Here is a 24,329-nt window from a genome sequence, read left to right on the forward strand (position 1 = left end):
ATAAATTTCCTATATATATATATATATATATATATATATATATATATATATATATATATATATATATATATATAAACTTCCAAGACCAACCAGAGAAAATAAGCGGATTAATTGGTTCAATTCGATAACTTGTTAGGAATGATGCCAGTGAAGAAGATACGATTAACATTACGCAAGGGAAATAACTCTGTCTAAAATTTGTCACATGGGAGATGAGAGGTGGAAGCAGTTAAGTAGTTAACGACACAGACTGACAGTCTGTTTGTTCCAAGTTCGAATTGCCATAAAACTCACCTTCACTTAAGATGCTGCCAACCTCTACGCGGTCCCTTTCGTAAGTGTCTGATATATATATATATATATATATATATATATATATATATATATATATATATATATATATATATATGTGTGTGTGTTGTGTGTGTGTGTTTAAAGGAGTGGACGCGTCGGTCGATGTTGTTCCATCGTGAAAAGTAAGTGTCTAATAACTAAAATTGACGCCGTACGAATTGTCCTAGCGACGCCATATTGTAATGTTTTAAAGCGTTCTTTTATATGTAATTCCGGAATAAGAGAATTAGCGGGAAACCATCAGAGTCAGCGGACTTTCCCGAGTGAGACTTTATTATTTCTAATCTACTAATATCTCCGTGTATGTATGGGCCAGTTTTGGGCTGTGTAAGCGTAGAATCTGTGGAAGTGTAGGAAACCAACCAATTATATATATATATATATATATATATATATATATATATATATATATGCAAGGGTGAACCTCAAACACAACCCTTTTATTATAGGCACAATGCTTCAAGCAAACTACAAAATACTACTTATCTATCTAGCTATGTGTTATATATATATATATATATATATATATATATATATATATAAATATATATATATATATATTTGTGTGTGTATGTGCGCGCTTAGTTTCTTTAATTGGAATGTGAAATAACATTATTGATTAGCATAACAGATGCCAATGTTGGCATAAATAATAGATAAATACACAAACCCCACAATTGAGCTCTGAAAATCAATTTTAAGGCTTTTATATTCAACTTATTCTCCTCGAAACTTCCGGTGTAACTAATTGATACTAATCAGTTTATGCAATACACGCAGCTAACAGACGAAATCCAATTCAATTACATTAATTATAATTGGACTCGTTGAATAGAAGAAGAAGAAGAAGAAGAAGAAGAAGAAGAAGAAAAATAGTAAAAGAAAACGTATAAAATTTCTTTAACCGGAAAATTAGAAAATTAGAAATAGTCGAAACGTAACAAGAATATCCGTATTGAGTTAAAAGGGGTAAAAAAAAACATTGCTTGATATAATCTGCAGAACGAAGTAATAAACGGAGGGTAATATTCTCATCATATCCCTTGCACGTTAAACCTGACCAATTTTCAGTATTTTTCTCAGCAGTGCTCAAGGCGTAGGTAGTGGCAGGTAGTAAGTTATAAAAATGTATGGCAGTTAAGCTACAAAAAATCCCCCGTGATTCATCCACATAGGGAACCGTTTCGCTAGAATGCATTTTAGTCTGACGATTCCTTTACAGTGAGTAAAAGCAAGATTGTGTGAAGCTTAATTTTCATATATTTTATTAACTTACTATATATATATATATATATATATATATATATATATAGAGAGAGAGAGAGAGAGCGAGAGAGCGAGAGAGAGTCATCCACATGCAGTACTGTTTCGCTGTTTCACATTTTATTAACTTACTATATATATATATATATATATATATATATATATATATATATATATATAGAGAGAGAGAGAGAGAGAGAGAGAGAGTCATCCACATGCAGTACTGTTTCGCTATTTCACAGCTCATCAGTGCGGCTAGACAGGAAACTGCCTAAAGCCAGGATAGAAACCCGACTGCCCAAATGACACTCAAGGCTTCTCACCATTATGCTATATGACTGCTGCTGTGAGAGTAATGAATTAACGATGTTTTGATATCGTCCAAATGCCTTCGCTCGATTTTTTTTACACAAAGAGCGTCGCTTAATAAGCTAATGGCAGTTTGTATATCATTTCCTAATCGCCAGGTTCGAATATATCGACTGGTGTTAATCGTGACACCCTGCACTGATGATTCCCGAGAGGATGAAACACGAGTGTCTGAAGGTATCTAATAATTATTATGGTAAATTATTATGTCAACCATTTTAAGAAACTCGTTCCTTATCGTTGAGCACTTTCAGTTGAATTAAGTCGGTCAATTTAGCTCTTATGCGCAGATCATCATATAATGATTAGATCACTCTGACAGATGTTAAAAAGTATTTAACAAATAAATGTTTAAAATTCAACAACATTTGTTGCGGTTAACGGTAGCAAAATAGATTAGGTCTTTGCTAATGAATCCATGGATTACTTCTGTCGCTGATTTCGAATCTATCGACTGGTGTTAATCGTGACACCCTGCACAGATAATTCCTGAAAGGATGAAACACTAGTGTCTGTAGCTATTTAATAATTATTTTACTAAAAAAATTATATATATATATATGTATAAGGAATGAAAAAATATACCAGCGGTGGTTGACGTTATGTTTAAAGAAAAAATAGAAAAAACCGAATGAAATTATTAAAAAATCAACGTTTCGTCCTTGTTTCCGAGGACATCTTCAGGATAATTGAAATAAAAATGTGATAAAAGAAAAAGTCATAGATCGTGCGAAAAAAGACAGTTTTTTAAAATCCAACCCATGTCGGGAAAGGACGAATATGTGTGCGTATGGGAAGGTTGTTTGATGTCTATATATATACACTTTTAAAATGCATTTAAAATAAATATGTACATTATTTTTTTTTTTTTTTTGTCTGCGAAACTACTCATTTTCCTGAAACATTCAAAGAAAAACGGCTAGCCAGGATCCACCCTGATACCTTGTTCTTTGATTATTATTTTCCCTATGCTAGGGGTTAAATGGTAGAAGCCTTTTCTTTGCGTAATAGTATTAGTATTCAAAATTAGTGCTGATTCTAAAAGTCTTCTTTTAGCTCTATCTATCACGTATTTAATAATTTTCGCTTGATCTAAATTAAATGAGTGATAGTGTTCTGCACAATGGCAAAAGAGTGCATTTAGGGCGTTACCATTCCTTATATCTCTTCTGTGCTCGTTAAGTCTTAATTTCAATTTTCGTTGTGTTTCACCTATGTACGCTTGTTGACAGTTGTTACATGGGATGGAATATATACCGGCATCGGATGTGAGGGTTTTGGGAGAGTGCTTGGTAGTTTTTAATGTCTGTTTTATGGTTGAGGAAGTTGTTTGTATCAGGTGAAAACCAAGTCTATTAAGAGTGTCGTAGATTTTTGTATTTTTGGTGTGGGTGGGAATGAAAAGATGTCTGTTTAATAGTGAGGTATCTGTTTTATTTTTCTGTGTGTTTATGTTATAGTGTATTTTCGTAGCTTTTTTCTTTGCGTAAGAAATGAAATAGGATGGATACTGTAGTTTTCTTAAAACATTCGTAATATATTGAAATTCATCATTAAGATATTGGGGACTGCATATTCTAAAGGCACGTAAGAAAAAACCTATAATCATGCCCGTCTTTATTTTATCATTGTGGTGTGAGTAGTAATGAATATAGTCGTTTTTGTGTGTGGTCTTTCTATGTACTTTGAAACTCAGATCAGTTTCTGATCTGATGAGGAATATGTCTAGAAAAGCTAGGGAGTGGTCTTGTTCGGATTCATGTGTAAAATTTATAGATGGTTCAACTGAATTTAATTTATTTCTAATTTGTTCTATTTGTGTGTTTTTAGGGAGAAAAATAAGAATGTCATCTATATATCTAAAATATGTGGAGTTTTTAGGAAGTCTGTGTTTAAAAGAGTTGGTTTCTAAGAATTCTAAGAATAAGCAGGCTAGTACACCACTAAGGGGGTTACCCATAGGGAGTCCAAATTTCTGTCTATAGTAAGAATTATTAAATTGAAAGTACGTTCTATCAGTGATGAGTTTTATAATCTGTATTAGTGTATCTGAGGAAAAAGGTAGGTCGGCTTTAATTTTGATTAAGTGCTTGTGGAGTAGATTAAGGAATTTTTTGATTGGAATATTGGTGTAGAGGGAAATTATGTCTAAACTATGCATGGTTTTATTTTGCATGTCCATATTTTTTATTCTATTTAGGAGGTCACCAGAGTTTTTTATATGTGAAGTGCTGATGGTGCCCATTAGTGGAGTTAAAATTTGGGCAATAGCTCGTGCTAATTTATGGGTGACGCTTCCAATGTTTGATATTATAGGTCTCATAGGGACGTTCTCTTTATGTATTTTTGGGAGGCCGTATAATATAGGAATAGTGGGGTGGTATTCTATGTTATTTATCCATTTTTTATCATTTCCGATAAGTTTCTTTACGGATTTATTAAAAGTATCGAAATCTTTTTCTATTGATTTTAAATCTATCGGAGTGTATATATCTCCGTCTGCCAATAGTGTGTGCATTTTCTTTAGATATAGGTCTTTATCTATTATAACTATACCACCTCCTTTATCGGCTTGTGAAATAATAATGTCTTTATTTTTTGTTAAAAGTTTTAAGGCATCAATGTATCTTTTTGGTAGTGCTAATTCTTGAGGTTGGGTAGTTGTTCACATATAAAAAACTCTGGTGACCTCCTAAATAGAATAAAAAATATGGACATGCAAAATAAAACCATGCATAGTTTAGACATAATTTCCCTCTACACCAATATTCCAATCAAAAAATTCCTTAATCTACTCCACAAGCACTTAATCAAAATTAAAGCCGACCTACCTTTTTCCTCAGATACACTAATACAGATTATAAAACTCATCACTGATAGAACGTACTTTCAATTTAATAATTCTTACTATAGACAGAAATTTGGACTCCCTATGGGTAACCCCCTTAGTGGTGTACTAGCCTGCTTATTCTTAGAATTCTTAGAAACCAACTCTTTTAAACACAGACTTCCTAAAAACTCCACATATTTTAGATATATAGATGACATTCTTATTTTTCTCCCTAAAAACACACAAATAGAACAAATTAGAAATAAATTAAATTCAGTTGAACCATCTATAAATTTTACACATGAATCCGAACAAGACCACTCCCTAGCTTTTCTAGACATATTCCTCATCAGATCAGAAACTGATCTGAGTTTCAAAGTACATAGAAAGACCACACACAAAAACGACTATATTCATTACTACTCACACCACAATGATAAAATAAAGACGGGCATGATTATAGGTTTTTTCTTACGTGCCTTTAGAATATGCAGTCCCCAATATCTTAATGATGAATTTCAATATATTACGAATGTTTTAAGAAAACTACAGTATCCATCCTATTTCATTTCTTACGCAAAGAAAAAAGCTACGAAAATACACTATAACATAAACACACAGAAAAATAAAACAGATACCTCACTATTAAACAGACATCTTTTCATTCCCACCCACACCAAAAATACAAAAATCTACGACACTCTTAATAGACTTGGTTTTCACCTGATACAAACAACTTCCTCAACCATAAAACAGACATTAAAAACTACCAAGCACTCTCCCAAAACCCTCACATCCGATGCCGGTATATATTCCATCCCATGTAACAACTGTCAACAAGCGTACATAGGTGAAACACAACGAAAATTGAAATTAAGACTTAACGAGCACAGAAGAGATATAAGGAATGGTAACGCCCTAAATGCACTCTTTTGCCATTGTGCAGAACACTATCACTCATTTAATTTAGATCAAGCGAAAATTATTAAATACGTGATAGATAGAGCTAAAAGAAGACTTTTAGAATCAGCACTAATTTTGAATACTAATACTATTACGCAAAGAAAAGGCTTCTACCATTTAACCCCTAGCATAGGGAAAATAATAATCAAAGAGCAAGGTATCAGGGTGGATCCTGGCTAGCCGTTTTTCTTTGAATGTTTCAGGAAAATGAGTAGTTTCGCAGAAAAAAAAAATGTACATATTTATTTTAAATGCATTTTAAAAGTGTATATATATAGACATCAAACAACCTTCCCATACGCACACATATTCGTCCTTTCCCGACATGGGTTGGATTTTAAAAAACTGTCTTTTTTCGCACGATCTATGACTTTTTCTTTTATCACATTTTTATTTCAATTATCCTGAAGATGTCCTCGGAAACAAGGACGAAACGTTGATTTTTTAATAATTTCTTTCGGTTTTTTCTATTTTTTCTTTAAACATATATATATATATATATATATATATATATATATATATATATATATATATATATATATATATATTGTTACGACGTATCCCAATCCTACTGGGGACGGTAGAGATGGGTGACGTAACGAAATATATTAAAAAATAAAGTTTCCCAGGTTCCTTGATAATGCGTTGTTATGGGAATGGGACAACCGTCCCGAAGACAACAATAAAATGAAATGTACTGGACAAAAAAACCACATAAGAAATAACGAGGACAAATATCGTCAAAAAATTAACAAACTTTTATTTATATAAAAAAATAAAATATAATTCATTCAAGAAAAGAAAATTAAATATGCCTAACTAAATGAAATAATTTAATGAATTCGAATTCTACCGAGAGAAAAATATATTAACAGTCAATATTCACATAAAACAAGAAATCGTCTGCTCAATTATATACAGGTTCTAGAGTGAGAGAGAGATGTTGGAGAAATGAAAGTTTTGATTGAAAAACTCACTTAATGTCCTTGGAAATGCGACCTTTCTTTCGTCTCCTTTTTTATATATAGATTTCTTTCATGTAACTTGTTTATGTTTGATTACGCGCGCGCAGGTTAATTTTCATATTTTTGTCTTGCGTGCGTGTTAATTACTCCAAGTATTTGTTTTCCGAAGCTCATCGAAGTCCTTGATTTACAGTAACAGTTTCACTGATCTATGATTCCTTCCTTCGCTGGGTTCATTCTTTTATTCTGTCAATATTCTGACTTTGCCCGCTGATTATCGGTTGACGTCGTTGATATTTACCTCCGCGACCCGCTACCACGTCGTCGCCTTTCGCCGTCTTCGCCAACTCTACCTTCGCTGACTTACGTCTTACCGCTTTGAAGCGCGAGGCTTCACTGCCTGTTGACAACTGTTTGCAGGCCTCTCTCTATATATATACGATCTACCTCTCTCTTTCTCTACACAGTTTCTCTCTCTTATTTCTCTTATTTCTCTCTATCTTTCTTTTCTCTTTCCTTTTACACTCTTCGTTCACAGCATCTCTGTCTCTCCCTTATCCCCCTGTTCGCAGGCCTCCTCCTCCAGTTTTTTTTCTTCTGTTTTGTTTACAAAATGTGACCGAGCAGACGTGAATTAAATCCTCGGCGCGAAAAAAAAAAGGATACAGTGAATAAAATATACTGAAAATATATCTCCTCTCGGCTTAAAATCAATAAAATTATTTATTATACTTTTTAATAAATGTATCACGTCCCCCTAACAATTTTAGAAAAGTTCTTGAAGAAGGACTTTTCCATACAGGTCGGTCATTTCGGCTATCTATGTCATCCAACTTCACATAATGTAATCTGACATCGAAATTTACCAACTGAACCTCTTTTTTTTTATAACAAAAATGCTTAACTATGATCAAATCTTTTAAACGATGCTGTCTGTAGGTTCTCAGTTTATTAGAAATGGATTTCCTGACTGTTTTGTTGCATATCACTTGAACATGTTTATTTCGGTAACACTTCTTGGTGTGTAATGTCGGATTTCTAAACTTTGGTGCTGTATTTAAATTAAGGTTCTTTGCAGGATTCATGGGAATTTCTAAGTTTTCACTATGCTTATTGCCTTCTTTTAAATTTGTCGGTGGGGTATCTAGTTCTAATTCAGCTTTTAACAATGGTTGGGGTAAGTCAATTTTCTCGTTACTTCGTATATGGATTAACCTTCCTTCCTCTTCTTTATCTCTGTCGATTTTATTAGCATCTATCTCAGTTACAATTCTCGGTTTTGATATAACCTTTTAACCGGTCAAGTCATTCCCTAACAATAATGAAATGCCTTTTATTGGTAAATTTTCCACAACTCCTACTTCGACCGGACCGCTTACTATGGTCGAATCGAGGGAGATTCGGTGGAGTGGGACATCAAGCAAATTTCCACTAATTCCCTGAATGGTGACAGATTCACCGGTGGCTGTTTTCGGTCCATCCGGCATCTCACTTTTTAAAATTAGAGATTGGGTTGCCCCCGTATCTCTCAGGATTTTTACTGGTCGTTGGTTTTGGTGGTTATTTACTGTATAAACCAGACCCTCTGATATAAATGGTTGGTATCCTTTTCTAATACTGTCCTCATTGTCTCTTGTAGAGATCTTGCACGAGGTAATGAAGCCTTGAGGTTTATAATCTACCCCCTTTTTACGTTCGGTATCTTTCTTTACCGGGCAGTCTATCATGTGTCCTACATTCTTACAGTAGTGGCACGTCATGGGTTTCCATCTGTCGATCCGTTAATAGGTGGGTGGTCGATTTGCTTTCGGGGATCTATTTCTTGGGCTGGGAGGTCGATATACAGTACTTTCTGGACCTGTATTCCAACTAGAGTCCGTGACAGACATTCTCCGAAGGTTTGTGTTAATTTCACCCTCGAATGGATCAAATCTATTTCTACCCGTCTTGTGTGTAAAAGCATACTCGTCGGCTAGAATCGCCATTTCATAGGCTGTAGCGATCTGGCGTTCGTTCAAAAACACTTTTAGGTCGTCAGGGACACAACGTTTAAATTCTTCCATTAGGATCATCTGCTGGAGTCTATTATAATCGGACTGTGCATCTTTAGCAGAAATCCACCTATTAAACTGGGTTTCTTTCTGTCGAAATCATTTATTGACAGGTATGTCATGGACTGTCCCATAAGCAATCGAACGAAGTTCATACCATTAATGAATCAGTACTCCCATAATATTTCTCATCTTTCGGCGGACAATGGTTCGCGATACAATAAATCCTTATATTCCCTTGGCATTTCGTTTGGATAAGTGGTGGCCCCAATAGTATAAAAATAAAAACAAAAAGTCATATCTTTTGTTAATCTTTCTTAGTTGTTGCGCAAACACACCTATGATGTCATAATCCTATTCGTGATCAGATCACTGCCAGTGATGACGTCATAGTTCTAGCCGTTACGTCAAGTATAACGCAACGGCAGAGAGAGAGAGAGAGAGAGAGAGAGAGAGAGAGAGAGAGAGAGAGAGAGAGAGAGGTGAGGGAGGCTACTTTGTTTCTGTTTGATATCAAGTTTCGAATAATTAATATTTCTCTTAATTAGATAATTATTCAAGTTCTAAATAATAATAATAATAATAATAATAATAATAATAATAATAATAAAAAAAGATAACAAAAACAGAATAAAACGTCCTAACATGAACGAAGAAGGGAGGGATAAATGTCTGGAAGGATAGAAAGAAAGAAAAAAAAAGAAAGAAAGAAATAATGAAAGAATGAGATAATGAGAGAGTCTGCAGGGATGGAAAAAGTGAGATAAATTAAAAGCAACAAACGGAAAAGCTAAAGAGAAACCAAGGCGGAAGGGCGGGGGGTGATAGAGGAAAATAAAATATGAAATCATGAGAATAAATTAGAATTTTCTATAATCAAAATAACGCAAGAAGTTTTGTTCAAAATTAAAATAGGATTCTAGACATACGGTTTAGTATAATTATACATTGATTTCACTTTTTGTAAGAAACATAAAAGTGACGCAAAACTATTATTTACTTTTATTTATTTATTTTACCCGTTCTCGGACGGGTATACATCTAGAATATATATATATATATATATATATATATATACTTGCAGGTCGCTCAATATTGCCAGGTCGTAAAATACGCTTAAATATGATATTTTAATTCATGCAGATTTTGTATTTATTATTATGGTATCAATTCTCTATTGGTTATTATATTGTGCCCAACATATAGTAGTGCCCCCCCCCCCCGCGTGGCTCGTCGTAACATATGTATAAATATATTTTAATTCATGCAGATTTCGTATTTTTTTATTATAGAGTTAATTCGCTTTTGATTATAATATTGTACCCAATATATAGTAAAGATTTGAAAAGTTTAAAAGAAAATTATGGGGTTCCATTGGCTAGAATCGAAACTAAAACATATAGCTCTCCAATCTTAGTCGTTACCGTTTGAACTATTGTCAGGTAAATTAGAAAATGTTAAAATTTAATTGACGTTAGCATTTAAAATCTACATTTGCGCATGCGTAGAAAATCAGTTAAAGTCGACTTACAATAGTAATTTTCAGTTTTTTCTTCAGTTTTGAATCCTTAGCAGCTATTTTTACTGGCTAAAAACCAAATCGAATGTGTTTCATAGTTTCAAACTCCTATATATTACTTTTAAAATCTGTAGACCAAAACTTGTTAGTAGAGACCTTTGTCAGACAGACAGACAATGTCACTTATATACATATGTGTGTGTGTGTGCATATGTGCATGTGTTTGTGTGTGTTCATATAAATGGATATTCTGAATTAAATTATTTAGAATTAAAACAAATTATTACAAAGGAGTACAAATAATTTTAAAAGATTTTCCCTTGATCCATGGATTTTCAATAGATGGCTCATCTCATCAGAGAAAATGGACTTTACAACTGTTCTCATATCATCATTCATTCAACCATTCATTTTATATGCCAATAAACAAAATTTATAATTACCCATATCCATTTTGCTAATAACATTTCCTATATAGTAGTGCGAGTGGGGAGCGTCCTGTTTTGGCCGCTCATAAAATACGCTTAAATATGATATTTTAATTTGTCAAGATTTCGTATATATTATTATAGAGTCGTGATTTCAAAAGTAAAAATAAGTATGTGGGTGCCATTAGATAAAATTGAACCTGACGGCTAAACTGTAATATTCAAAGATGGTAACGTTACCACTGTATCAATATGGATTGATAAAAAATTAAAAATAAACTAAGATGAATGTACAAATGTACAGCGATTTTTAATATTTTGACCCATTTTTGACCCCTTAAAAAAAATTTTAACCGACTAAAGAACCATAAAAAATCCAATCATTTGAGTCCCCTAGCGCCGGTCTCTCAATTTTTAGCTTCAGAGGATGTAGAGTTTGGTTATATGGTGACAGACAGACAGACAGACAGACAGGGATATAGCTATTTATATATTAGATTATATGTATATTTTAAATGGATAGTACCAGTCAAGGATCCGTCACTTGACACTCAGCCCAACAGGTGAGGGGCCGGAGACCGGCCCAGCACCAGTTGGACTGAGGTACACCGCCTGGGTAATACCTAGGAGGTCCACCATCCCAGGCCTTGCCACCGGGCTTTCCGGTGGGGCAAGTTTATTGCTTGCTGCCTGAGGCGCCCCGACTGGGGAATGCCGACGGGGTTACTCAGGCAATTTTTAAAATTGCAGGAGTGCCCCTCCTTTAGGGGAGCCTGCTGGGTTACCACTTTCCGGCCTTGTGCCACATTTTGCTGAGTGGACAGCAAATAAAAATAAAAAATATATCTAATCTAATCTAATCTCTCTCTCTCTCTCTCTCTCTCTCTCTCTCTCTCTATATATATATATATATATATATATATATATATATATATATATATATACTCAGAATTAAAACTTTAAAATTTTCACAATAGTGATTAATACTAATATTTATAGATTAATCTTACTAAGATCAAAATGCTTAATATTCGAGATATATTATATACTTACAATATTGTAATGATTGACAACTGCTGCTTTGCACTTCCGCCGGTGCGGAGTGGACATAAACTTCTTCAAATTTATTTCTTTGAAAATAACAGGCAAGATAACTTGCTTATGTTTGAATGATTGCTTTCGTGCCAACTTTTCATTGGTTAATTTGAGTCTTTCGGGATTGTTAACATTTGCAGACAACAATTCGAGGATTTTAGCGGATTTTCGTCAGAGAAAGTTTTGATGGTGAATATATTTTTTTGTTTTTTGTTTTTTGAAAATTGTATTCACGGAAATTTAATCTCCTCCTTTCATGATATCTGGATGTGACATGTCTTATTTTTATGATATCTGGATGTGACGTGTTTTATTTTTATGATATCTGGATGTGACATGTTTTATTTTTATGATATCTGGATGTGACGTGTTTTATTTTTATGATATCTGGATGTGACGTGTTTTATTTTTATGATATTTGGATGTAACGTGTTTTATTTTTATGATATCTGAATGTGACGTGTTTTATTTTTATGATATCTGGATGTGACATGTATTATTTTTATAATATCTGGATGTGACGTGTTTTATTTTTATGATATCTGGATGTGACGTGTTTTATTATTAAAATATGAAATGCATGAAGCAATTGATTTGTTTAGGTATGAAATTTTAACTTTAAATTTATACTAGCGAGGGGTACCCGGCGTTGCCCGGGTGTTTGTAAGTGTGTGTGAAAAAAAACAGGTGCCCGTGAAAAAAAAAAAAACAAAGCCTTGACGACGCGCAGTTGGAAAATAGTAAAGTGTGAAAAAAAAAACAGGTGCTCGTTTTTGATTGACGTGACGGCGATAGGTATTCAGCAGTCAGCATTTTGTGCGGGACAGCTTTTAATGAGGTCAATAAATCGGTTTGTTTGTTTTCAAAAACCCGCTCCCCCGTCTGATATGACGAAGTCGACAAACGTTCACTGGCTCTGGGCCTGTGGGTATTTATTTGCTCCCCCACCGAGCAAATTAGGCACAAGGCCGATTTTTATTGTGAGGAGTCAAGGGAGGGGGAAGGGAAAAAGGGGACCAGCTCCCGAGAGGAGGGAAATGGGAGCTGGTTAAAGGTCAAGCATGTGGGGTTGCCCCCACATCTGGTCTTTGCTAGTCATAGCTAGTCCTAGCTAGTCATAGCTTGCAGCATCTGCCGGAACAGATAGCACACCCTGATCTTGTCCCCCCCGTGCCGCCGAAGCGGGGGGGGGCTGGCTTTTGGCCTGTGATTAGAGTCAAGTTTCGCCTTTTGTTTACACCGAAAGCCGAATGTAACGCGTGCCGATGCGGGAAATCTGAAATATTTAACGTTTGAAAGTCAATAAAATTAAATAGACAGGCGAGCTCCGTGGGTAATTCTGAGATATCACAATTTATAGATGATATAAAAAGTTTTAAGAAGTTGTGAACCGAGCGAGCGCTTCTCTGAAAGAAACCTTTTGTGGACATCGAGGAAAAGCGTACATACATACATACATACATACATACATACATACATACATACATTTTCGCTTATATATATATAGATTAGGGGGGAACAAAAAACGGAATCCAAATGTATACAACATTTGTGAAAATATGGAATAATTATCTTTAAAAAATTGTATTTTAATCATAGAGACAAATTCTTAAAAAAAAATGTCATTAAAATTATTATTCGCTCATCTAATCCAATGGTTCTTAACCTTTTTTTAATCATGACTTTCTCTTCTTTTTAATGTATTTTGGTTAACCCCTATAGCTTATTTTATTTTTCAGTAATTTAAAGAAAACCAAAGAACATATATCAACAGTTTATCTTGAAGGAAAACTGAACCGATATTAACGTAACATGTACTATGGGGGTCCACATGGACCTCGGTTGAGAACCATTGAAATCGATAAATGAATTTTAAAAAGATTGGGTATGTCTTCGTATATTTAATATTTTATTCGGAGGCCATGAATTCTTATTTTTTTAGAGAGCGAGAGAGAGAGAGAGAGAGAGAGGGAGAGAGAGAGAGAGAGAAAGAAAAGTATTTAAAGAAAAACATAGAAGTTATTTAAAGTAAACGAAAGCTTAGGATTAGGGTTATAGAAGTTATTTAAAATAAACGAAAGGTTATTTTGAGAAAAGAAACTTATCTAAAGGGAAAGGGAGGTAATTTAAAAGAAAAATAACAGATTATTAAGATTAAGGAGAGACAAATATTTACATCTTCTGAATCTTGAGCAATATTTATGTATTACTTGAAAAAAAGAAGAAAGAAACGTAAGTAAATCAAAACCTGTACTTATAATTTGTCCTCTGTTGTGCAAGATTTCCTTTAGAAGAGTACAAACTTTATTCATTCAATTTTGTCTTCGGTCGTGAGGGATTTCATCCATTCATTCATTACAAACAATAAAATTTTTTACTTTGTTACGAAAATTGCAAAAATTAAAAAGAAAAATAGTCTTCTCAGAATTGATTATTTGTATTTTACTAGCATAGATACTCGGCGTTGCCCAGGGCGACATGAATTTCCGTTTGGAGACACCTGCTATACTAAGGATATTGAACACTTTTTCATTATTATATGTGCACCGCCATCGTGAGCAACGTGGATACCCCCACAATAATTAAAAAATTAAAGGTACAGTGATCCTGCTTAAAAACGGATAAATACACGAAAGTGTAATCGCCCAAAAAGAAGAAGTAGGTGACAACCTCCCCACCAGTTATTTCGTCAGAAGCGATACGAAGAGAAGAAGCTATTCCCCGGATATTGAGCAATTTTTAATAACTATATACCATCATAAGCGAATTTCTTTAATGCTGCTCAGTCTAGAAAGATTTTTGTTACGGTCTGTTGCAACAAAAACAAGCTCAAAATAATTCAGTTTCAAAAATAACAAGTAAATTTTGTTTTAACCGAAAAAACGTCTTTATGTTAGAAAAATGATTAGTTATATAAAAAAATATGATAGTTATGACTTATTGTGTTATTAAAAGAAAAAATAGCAGTTACGATGTAAAAAAATGTGATAGTTATGACTTATTGTGTAATCAAAAGAAAAAAATTAGGCGTTACGATGTCAAAATGTGATAGTTATGATCATTGTGTTATTAAAAGAAAAAATTAGCAGTTACGATGTCAAAAAATGTTATAGTTATGACTTATTGTGTTATTAAAAGAAAAAGAATTAGCAGTTACGAAGTTAAAAATATATAATAGTTATGACTTATTGTGTAACCAAAAGAAAAAAATTAGCAGTTACGATGTCAAAAAATGTAATAGTCATGACTTATTGTGTTATTAAAAGAAAAAAAAATTAGCAGTTACGATGTCAAAAAATATGATAGTTATGACTTATTGTGTTATTAAAAGAACAAAATTAGCAGTTATGATTTAAAAAATATGATAGCTATGACTTATTGTGTAATCACAAGAAAAAATTAGCCATTACGATGTAAAATAAATGGTATAGTTAAGACTTATTGTGTTATTAAAATTACGATGTCAAAAATGTGATAGTTATGACTTACTTTGTAATTCAAAGAAAAAGAATTAGAATTTACGATGTTAAAAAATGTAATAGTTATGACTTATTGTGTAACCAAAAGAAGAAAATTAGCAGTTACGATGTCAAAAAATGTGATAGTTATGACTTATTGTGCTATTAAAAGGAAGAAATTAGCAGTTACGAGGTAAAAAAACTGTGATAGTTATGACTTATTGTATTATTAAAAGAAAAAAATTCGCACTTATAATGTCAAAAATGTTATAGTTATTACTTATTCTGTTATTAAAAAACTGAGCAGTTACGATGTAAAAAAAAATGTTATGGTTATGACTTATTGTGTTATCAAAAGAAAAAAATTAGCAGTTACGATGCCAAAAAATGTGATAGTTATGACTTATTGTGTAATCAAAAGGAAGAAAATAACAGTTACGATGTCAAAATTGTGATTTCCGTAACCCTCGAAATTACGTAACCGTCGAAATAAGAAAAAGGTTTGGTTTTAATTAAATTAACCGTCGATAAAAATGCCAAATAAATAATACAAAGTCTAAAAATCTTTTAACTCTGTTTAAATGCAAAAAAAAAAAAATCTGTTAAAAAATTGTTAATGAAAGAAAATTCTTTTTTGTTTAATTTAAGAATCGTAATTGGTTTGGAATTTTTGTAGTTTTAGAATAAAATTTATCCTCAGTTGATTTAAACCTCTGATAAAAAAAAACATCGAAATAAGGAAATTGTTTTTATTGTTTTAATAATAATTCGCAAAACAGATCACCGATAGATGTACGCGAACCTGAAAACTAATGATTATAAGCCAACCGCCTAATTTACTGGGCTACATCGATGAATACGAAATGACGCTGAAAATTCTTGTAGTTAAACAAATTCAGAGGAGACTTCTTGATGCATGCGCAATTATTGAAATCGTGTAGAAAGAGACGATTTTAACCTGTCCCCGTATCATTTAAAACTCTATTTCTATACGAAATAATTAACTATTTTTTCCTATTTTTACATATTTTGCGTGCGAGGCATGACTCTTTCAGATGGTACCAATTCCAACCCGGTCGGATGCGGCTGACAAAAGCTTTTAGCAGACATACAAACACACACATACTAACACACAAACATTTTTCTTTTATATAATAGACTAGCGGAGGTCCCCGGCGTTGCCCGGGTTTGTAGAGGTTGTGTAGTAAGGAACCCCGGGAGGGAATGGAGAGGTGTTAAAAAAGTGGTAGTAGCGGGGAAGGGATTAAAATAACAATAGGCAGTTTGGGTGGAGATAAGTGTTTAAAAAAAGTGGTAGTAGGCGGGCATGCAGGCTCGAACCCGTAAAGCGAAGGAGGAAAAGAAGGTGAAAAAAACTAACGTCTTAGCTGATACGTCCAGCACACAACCGAAAATCGCGAGCGTTGGAATTAAGGTTGGTCGATCCAACGGAGACGATGACTTGCGAAAATGTAAACGAAAAAAACAACCCCTTCCTTGTAGAAAACTGCCCAGTATAGGGTGAAAGAATGAATGTTTTTGGCCATTTTTTCGATATTTATCGTCTAAGAGAACGAGCTTTAAAACGATACCGATTTCGTTAGGATCCGTCGAAAGCGGTTGGCAGACATACAAACATACACACATTTTGCCCTTTATATCATAGATTAGTTACGTAAATTTATGTTTGCATTTTATATAAAATAAACTTTTTTGTTATCACAATTTTCTTACATTTATTTGATTTCAGTAAATGTGTAAAGAAAACTTAATAAAAAAACGTAAAAAACAAAACATTTGAAAACGTTAGAATTTATTTGAAATTAATGTTTTGTCTAATCGAAAAATGAATAAAAAAGAAACGGTGCATAGGCATGTCTTCGTATATTTAATTTAACGTCTGCAGTTCAGAAATTTCTATTTCGTTACAAAAATGAAAAGGAGAAATGTTTTTAAGAAAAAGAGAGAAGTTATTTGAAGTAAAGGAAAAGTGATTTAGAGAAAATAAAATTATTGAAAAGGGAACAGGAGGAAAAATTTCAAGAAACGTAACGTAAATATTTTCAATTTCAGAATCTCAAGGAATATTAACGTATTACTTGCAAAAAAAAGAAGAAAAGAAACGCATTAGCCAACGTAAGCTTTTATATCATAACCTGTAATTAGAATTTGTCTTTTGTCGTGTAAGATTTTTTAAAGAAAAGTATGAAGTTTTAAAATAGAATTTGTCTTCAGTCGTGTAGAATTTCCGGCAAAAAAAATAATTGTTATAAAAAATATTTATCATCATAAAAGAATGTAAAAATAATCTGTAAGAAATTAAAAAAAATATTATGCTAGCCTCTAAATAAACATTTTACATTTCCGCATGCTCTAAAATACGTTTAAATATATTTATATTCATGCAGATTTCGTATTTATTAATACAAACACATGATTTCAAAAGTTAAACAAATAAATGAGTTGGTGATATTAGTTAGAATCAAAACCAGAACATTTAGCGTTCCAGTCGCGTTCTCTGCCGATATTGCTATCGAGAGAAAGATGAGAAGGTCTTAATATTTAACGACTTGAAGAAATGAATTAAATTTGAACATGCACAGAAAGCAATAAAAACGTGTCAGCAAGTTGAAATGAACATTTCGCATTTCAACTTGTCGATATATGTTTGTACGCGTTATTTATCCATATTAACAAAGATTATGCTCGTTATATACCATTCTTCTTTGCGTATGAGAGACTTTTTTGGCCTTCGGGCTAAGATCAAAGTGTAGTATATGTTCCGGCAGATGCTGCAATCAAATACCATTGCCCTTGTGCCCTAATTTGCTCAGTGGCGAAGCAAATAAATACAACCCTTGTGGCAATGAGTATCTTGTTCATGTAGGGGCAACCCTATATATCAAGAGACTCTCACGATCCAGCTCCCATTTCCCACCTCTCGGGAGCTGGTCTCTATTCTCCTTCCCCTTCCCCCCTCTCCACATTAAAAATCGGCCTCATGCCTAATTTGCTCTCGTGGGAAAGCAAATAGTCACAGACCATCCTTTGTGTATGGTTAATATTTTCTGTTAATTTCAGTGGTAAGTGACCAGTAGTTTAAGAGTTCATCTTTTATTTATAATATAATTTAATTTCTCCTCTTAACAGTGTTGAGCTTCCTCACTCTTGATAAATTTGCTCTCTAGCCGCACTGATGAGTTGTGATACAACGAAGCAGTAGTGTATGTGGATGAGTATAAATATATTTTAAGCCTCCCCCCTTTGGATAGAGCACTGTCGTAAATAATCTCACCCGCTACTTAATTGGCTGAAAAAAATGCGTGGCTCGCTGTTTGTTTGTGAACAAGCGGTTTGAGCACTAGAAAATGGGTAAACGAATGTTTGATTGAAATAGACATTTGTTGAGATCATTTATGGACGTTGCTCCCATGGGTCGATGGGTAGAACTGCCGGCTATCAACGCGATGGTTCTAGGTTCAATCCTTAGCTAGAGAAAGGTGTTAGTTTAGCCGCACTGATGAGTTGTGATACAACGAAACAGTTCTGTATGTGGATGCCTATATATATATATATATATATATATATATATACACATACATACATACAAAGAAAGAGAAAAATAAATAGAGAAAGAAAGAATATTAGTAACGGTTATCAACTCTGTAGTGAAGATTGCTGTATTTTAATTAATTAAATTAATACATTTTTCTTTGAAAAATCAGTTATCAATTATCACTAAAGTCCTAAATAAGGTTTTAGCAAGCTAATTACAATAATTAAATTAATATTAATTGATTAAAATGCTTACTTCTGCCAATCTTTACATGGGGAAATAAATACACTAATTGAAATTTAATGAAAAAACGACAAACAGATTAAATCAAATCGGTTAATTAGCAGCGATATTTATCCCCATGGTATTTTTTCTTTATTAAAACTAAATTTATAAGCGACACAGAAAGTGTCCGTTAAGTTAGCTAGTAGTAGTACTATCAATATTGCTAGTACTAATTATTGTACGAGAATGACAAAGACGGTTCACAAAGCGGTTTTGTTTCGATCTCAGCTGGAGGCACTTTCATGTCAGTACAGCTAAGGAAGCAAGTAACAGGGAAGGAATTCCAATGTCTAGCAGTCTGAATGAAGAAGCCATAAGAGAAGACGGCTTTCCGGCATTTAGGGACCTCTACAGTGAAAGGGTTGGATGTTTTTGTTAGACTCGTTTGTCAGGTTTTCTGAGATGGGTATATTTGCCGATGATGCAACGCTCTAGAATAGACGTAAGGGTAAAAGGAATATACACATACCTAAAGCATTGATAGGATCGGTGGAAGTTGCCCCCCTTTGTTCAACGTTTTATAATGTAAACTCTCGGACATAAACGTGAATAAACGAGACTTGGTCAGTCGGCCATATTGGTCTGAACAATGATATATCCTGGTCATGTTGTTATTAATAGCGTCTCCAGACTACATGTCTGGAGACGACACGCTCAACGAGTTCAAAGCACATTCGATTAATATACTTGCAAAACAGACACAGGGATGCAGCGTTGTGGCGATGAGATAAGGTTGGGTACAGTTGACAGAGAGGAACCTAACATAAAGTTGATGCACAAATAATATCGTTTATATATATATATATATATATATATCAGATAATTGATTTTGTTATTGTTCCTTCTTATGAAACGGATTTTTAATTTAATTATAATTTGATTTTTAAATTTTAAATTATCAATCACATTGCTTAATATTATTCATATATATATATATATATATATATATATATATATATATATATATATATATATATATATATATATATATATATGTATCTGACTAGCGGAGCGTACCCGGCGTTTCCCGGGTTTTTAGAGGCGTGTGTGGTTGGGGGGGGAGAAGGAAACAAAGCGAAGTCATAACCCTGTTTTAATATTATAAAAACAAAAAATGTTAAAACTATTTAAAAAATCGCGAATAAACAAAAAACAATTAAAAAAATGAACGTGATGAAATACGAACGGTCCGGCGGTGCCCGGGTGTTTGAAAAATCCCAAAAAAGTTCGAGGGGGGGGGGGCTCGAACTGGAATCATTGAGGCGAAAGCGAAAAAAAAAACAAAAAAAAAAAAAACGTGATGAATTAACTACAAAGTGAATTAGGTCAAATATCAATTCCGCAGTGAAGTTTGTTTTCGTTTAGTTTCAGTAGTCCCGCATCACACTCGAATTCAAAATGAATTTTTTTATTTTCTCGAATTGTAAATGAATTTATTTGGTTTAATTTTAATTTAAGGATGATGTAAGTAATTTCACGATATCGTTGCGTTGTAAGAATATATAATAAAGAATGACATCTTTGTGTAGAAGTAAATGTTGAGTTGAAAGCACAAATAAGTAAAGGTCTAGTTAGATTTCACGGTTAGAGTCGCTAAAACCGGAGGTAAAGAACCGGTTAGTCCCGCAGGCTGCGTCTTACACTAACTAAAAAAAGCTAAAAGTAAATAATAATAATAATAATAATAATAATAATAATAATAATAATAATAATAATAATAATAATAATAATCGAGTTTTCGCGTTAAAGTTTTTTTTTTCATTTTATTATGGGAAAAACAGAAAGCATAAATCAGGGAAAAAATATTAAAAAAAACAACAACAGCAAAATAAGGCACAAATAACCTTGTACGATTCCAAACCGGTGTTTCCTCTTACTGTTCCTTGTTTACGCATCCGCTGCCGTGTAAATGGGGAGCAGGGAAAGGAGGAATCTAATAGAGAGAAAAGATGTTGCAACTTCCATTGAATCTAACCGATTTTGGCAGCGGACTCTCACCGGAAAAAAATATAGGAATGTACCATTGTCGAGGAACTGTAGATGTAATACGCCTCTAATAATGTGCTACTGTTTGTACGTATTACATTTGCATGTCATGTCATGATTTTTTAATCCTATTAAGGTCAAAGTCGGAGGGGAAAATGAGTTCATTTTATTTATATAGAGATAAAAACTATTTTTGCACCAACCTAATGGATTAGAGACTCTATTGTGAACAATATTCAAAAGAGAGAAAAAAACCTACTGGTAGATACACGACCCCAAATGCAGTAACAATACTCCATGCATGGGTGAATGGTGGCTTTATAAAAGTGCAGGATATTATCAGGTGTGAGTTTTTTTTTATTCAATTTTCATTCCAAACAAGGCACACGGCCACTTTGAAGTAGGGGGCTACTATCGGGGATATAATTTGCAGGAGTATTATGAAGGGAGATGAGTAGCAAGATCTTGGTTCACATTACACTTGAACTGCTGTATGTCAGTATAGTTGGGAAAGCAGAATCCCGAAAGGGAGTTCCAAAGTTGCGGGGAAGAAACAATTGGAGTAGAAGACATTCTTACACCGAGAGATCTTTTCTGTGAAGAGGTGGGATTTAGTGGCTTGTTGGGGTTGTTGGGGGTATTCACGTCGAGGGGGTACAAGTGCATTTAGTTCGTCAGAGCTTTCACCAAGTGCTCGTAGAACAGGCAGAGGGATGCAACATTTCGTCGATGAGACAGAGGCCGAAGCCTAGATGATAGTTCAGACTTTTCTAGTACACTAGAGAGAAGCCATCTTCTTTCCAGCACCTTTTGAAGAGTCTTCAATGTACTTGTTCCAGTTCATGGTGCCTGTGAATACTAAGCAAAAGAATTTGGACGATGAACTCTCAGATAGGACCCTATTAGTCATTGCTATTGGTGGCTTAAAAGAATCTTATAATTGTTAAAGGAAAGAAGCTTCGTCTCAGTAGCATTAAATGTTACTATCCATTTACGGCCTCATTCCACTATGGTCTGGATGTAGTTTTCTAAGGATTCTATCACTGCCTTAGGTATGTGTGCATTCCTTTTTCCCTTATGTATATTCTAGAGCATAGCATCATCGGAAAATATACCCATCTCAGACACAATGTTATAAGGAAGGTTAATTAAGGAATAATAAAAGCTCAATTATCGACCCCTGAGGCACTCCCGCATTAATATTATGTTGTTTGGATGTACATCCAAAAACGGCAACCTGGATTTTCTGCGTGTCTAAAAATGATCTAATTATATTTAGCATTAGTGTAATATACATTAAGGATTTTTTAAAAGATTCAATTTAACATTATATAATCAATTCTTAATTAATGCTGCAATATTTTAAGTTATAAATTTATTATATTTTTACTATATTATCTTGTTCTTTTTTTTTTCAGTTTTAACGATAGTTTTTAAAAATTTTCCAGGTTTTAGTCGTAACCATATTATTTTTTATGCTCGCATTTTTCTATTTAATCCATGATTTTTCCAGGCTTTGCTTTGAACTAAAATTTGCTCTCTCTGTTTCACTTGTTTCCTGCGATTTTTAAAAAATATCCTGTTACATCATCATCCCCGCCGTTCCCAGCCTTAAGAGATTTGGTTGCTATGGTAACCAACATCCAATTAAAAAACGTTTCTCCTTTCTTTACAGATTCTGAGAATTTTCGGCATTTATTTCTAGTCGTCCTGTACATACACTTCACTTGCCACTGGTATTTGACAATGTCGACTCAGGAAAGGTGTAGTTGGAGATTGCACACCTCCTGCCACAAAATTTCACGCGCAGACACCCTTTGTGGGTATTCATAGTCTGTTAAACACTGAAGGAGCCCCCTCCTAATATATATATATATATATATATATATATATATTAATGTATTTAAAAACTATACATACATATTCCAAAAATGCACCAGCGGTTTCATTGCATAGGAACAACCTTCTGTGGTTGACTAAAAACCTATACCAATCATCAGCATGAGGAAAGAGCTGTGGCCGAATAAATTAGAAGGTTGTCTCATAATCATTGGGTGTTTTCCTTTTTCCTAATGACTCTGATGATTGGTATAGAGTTTTAATCAACCACAGATAGTGTTCCTATACAATGAAACCGCTGGTTAGTTTTTGGAATATGTATGCATAGTTTTTAAATAAACATTTGTACTTAGCTCTCAAATTCGCGATCGAGCACTTTATTTGATTTCTTTTCATCACACTCTAACTCCATACATACATACACACATATATATATATATATATATATATATATATATCTATATATATATATATATATATATATATATATATATATATGTATTATTGTTTACTTATTAATGTATGTGGTATGTATTATTTATAATTAACGGTATATAATTTTTACTTCGTCCTATAATGGTACATGGTTACCATGATGGGATGGAAAATCTAAAATAATACTAGTAACCAATCCCCCATTAAAAAAAAAAATCAGAAACTCAAAATCTTTTTATTTTTTTTATTTTCAGACTGAACATTTCCTGACTACCATGTCTATTTACAATTTTGCATTGTTCCTCTGTTTGCTTGTTGTCGCTGTCCCCTTCTGGACCAGAGCCACACGCGCCACACCGATTGTTACTACTCAATCCAGCGCGGAGGTTAATCAAACGACGGTTGGTATTATTTATTTTTTCATCATCGAAAAAAGAAGCCGTCATTTCATTTATTGAAATAACATTTTTATGTGATGCTACTTTTCTGAAAATTCTACTCCATCTTTTTCACGGAATACAAAAGTAGGATCAAATCTTGTCGGACTTTAAAAAGTCAAATAAAAATACAACACACAATTTCATTCTGAGTAACCAATTTTCATTTGTTATCACTGTACCATGTTTTTGGCAATAAAATAACATACGGGGGCGTGCAATAAGTAATGTCCCTGACCCACTTCCATGAGAGTAGAGCAACGAAACTTGGCACAGTTAGGCTTTCTCTACATAGGAACCATCCAGAGTTATGCATTTCTCCCATCGTTTGATGCAACTCTGGAGACTGTTTTTTTAGAACACTCCAGGTTGGTCCTCCAACCACGACGTGACTTCAGAAATCAAGGCTACATCATCTGGGAAACGCTTTCCTTTCAAAAACAACTTCATGGCTGGGAAGAGATGAAAGTCAGAGGGTGCAAGGTAAGGAGAGTAG

At 33.5% G+C, this 24,329-nt stretch overlaps 1 long non-coding RNA gene across 2 annotated transcripts in view; it reads left to right on the forward strand.

Annotated features, from left to right (window-relative positions):
• LOC145247246 (uncharacterized) overlaps positions 1–24,329 on the forward strand; it is a 217,664-nt gene that overhangs the window by 134,664 nt on the left and 58,671 nt on the right. For both annotated transcript variants that reach the window (XR_013863215.1, XR_013863216.1), the window contains exon 2: positions 23,651–23,797. This is a non-coding gene — a long non-coding RNA (uncharacterized LOC145247246). The remainder of the gene's footprint in view (positions 1–23,650; positions 23,798–24,329) is intronic.

The sequence above is a fragment of the Euprymna scolopes genome, chromosome 25 (genome assembly GCF_053919585.1).
Source record: "Euprymna scolopes isolate OS-2025 chromosome 25, ASM5391958v1, whole genome shotgun sequence".
NCBI classification, from domain to species: Eukaryota; Metazoa; Mollusca; class Cephalopoda; order Sepiida; family Sepiolidae; genus Euprymna; species Euprymna scolopes.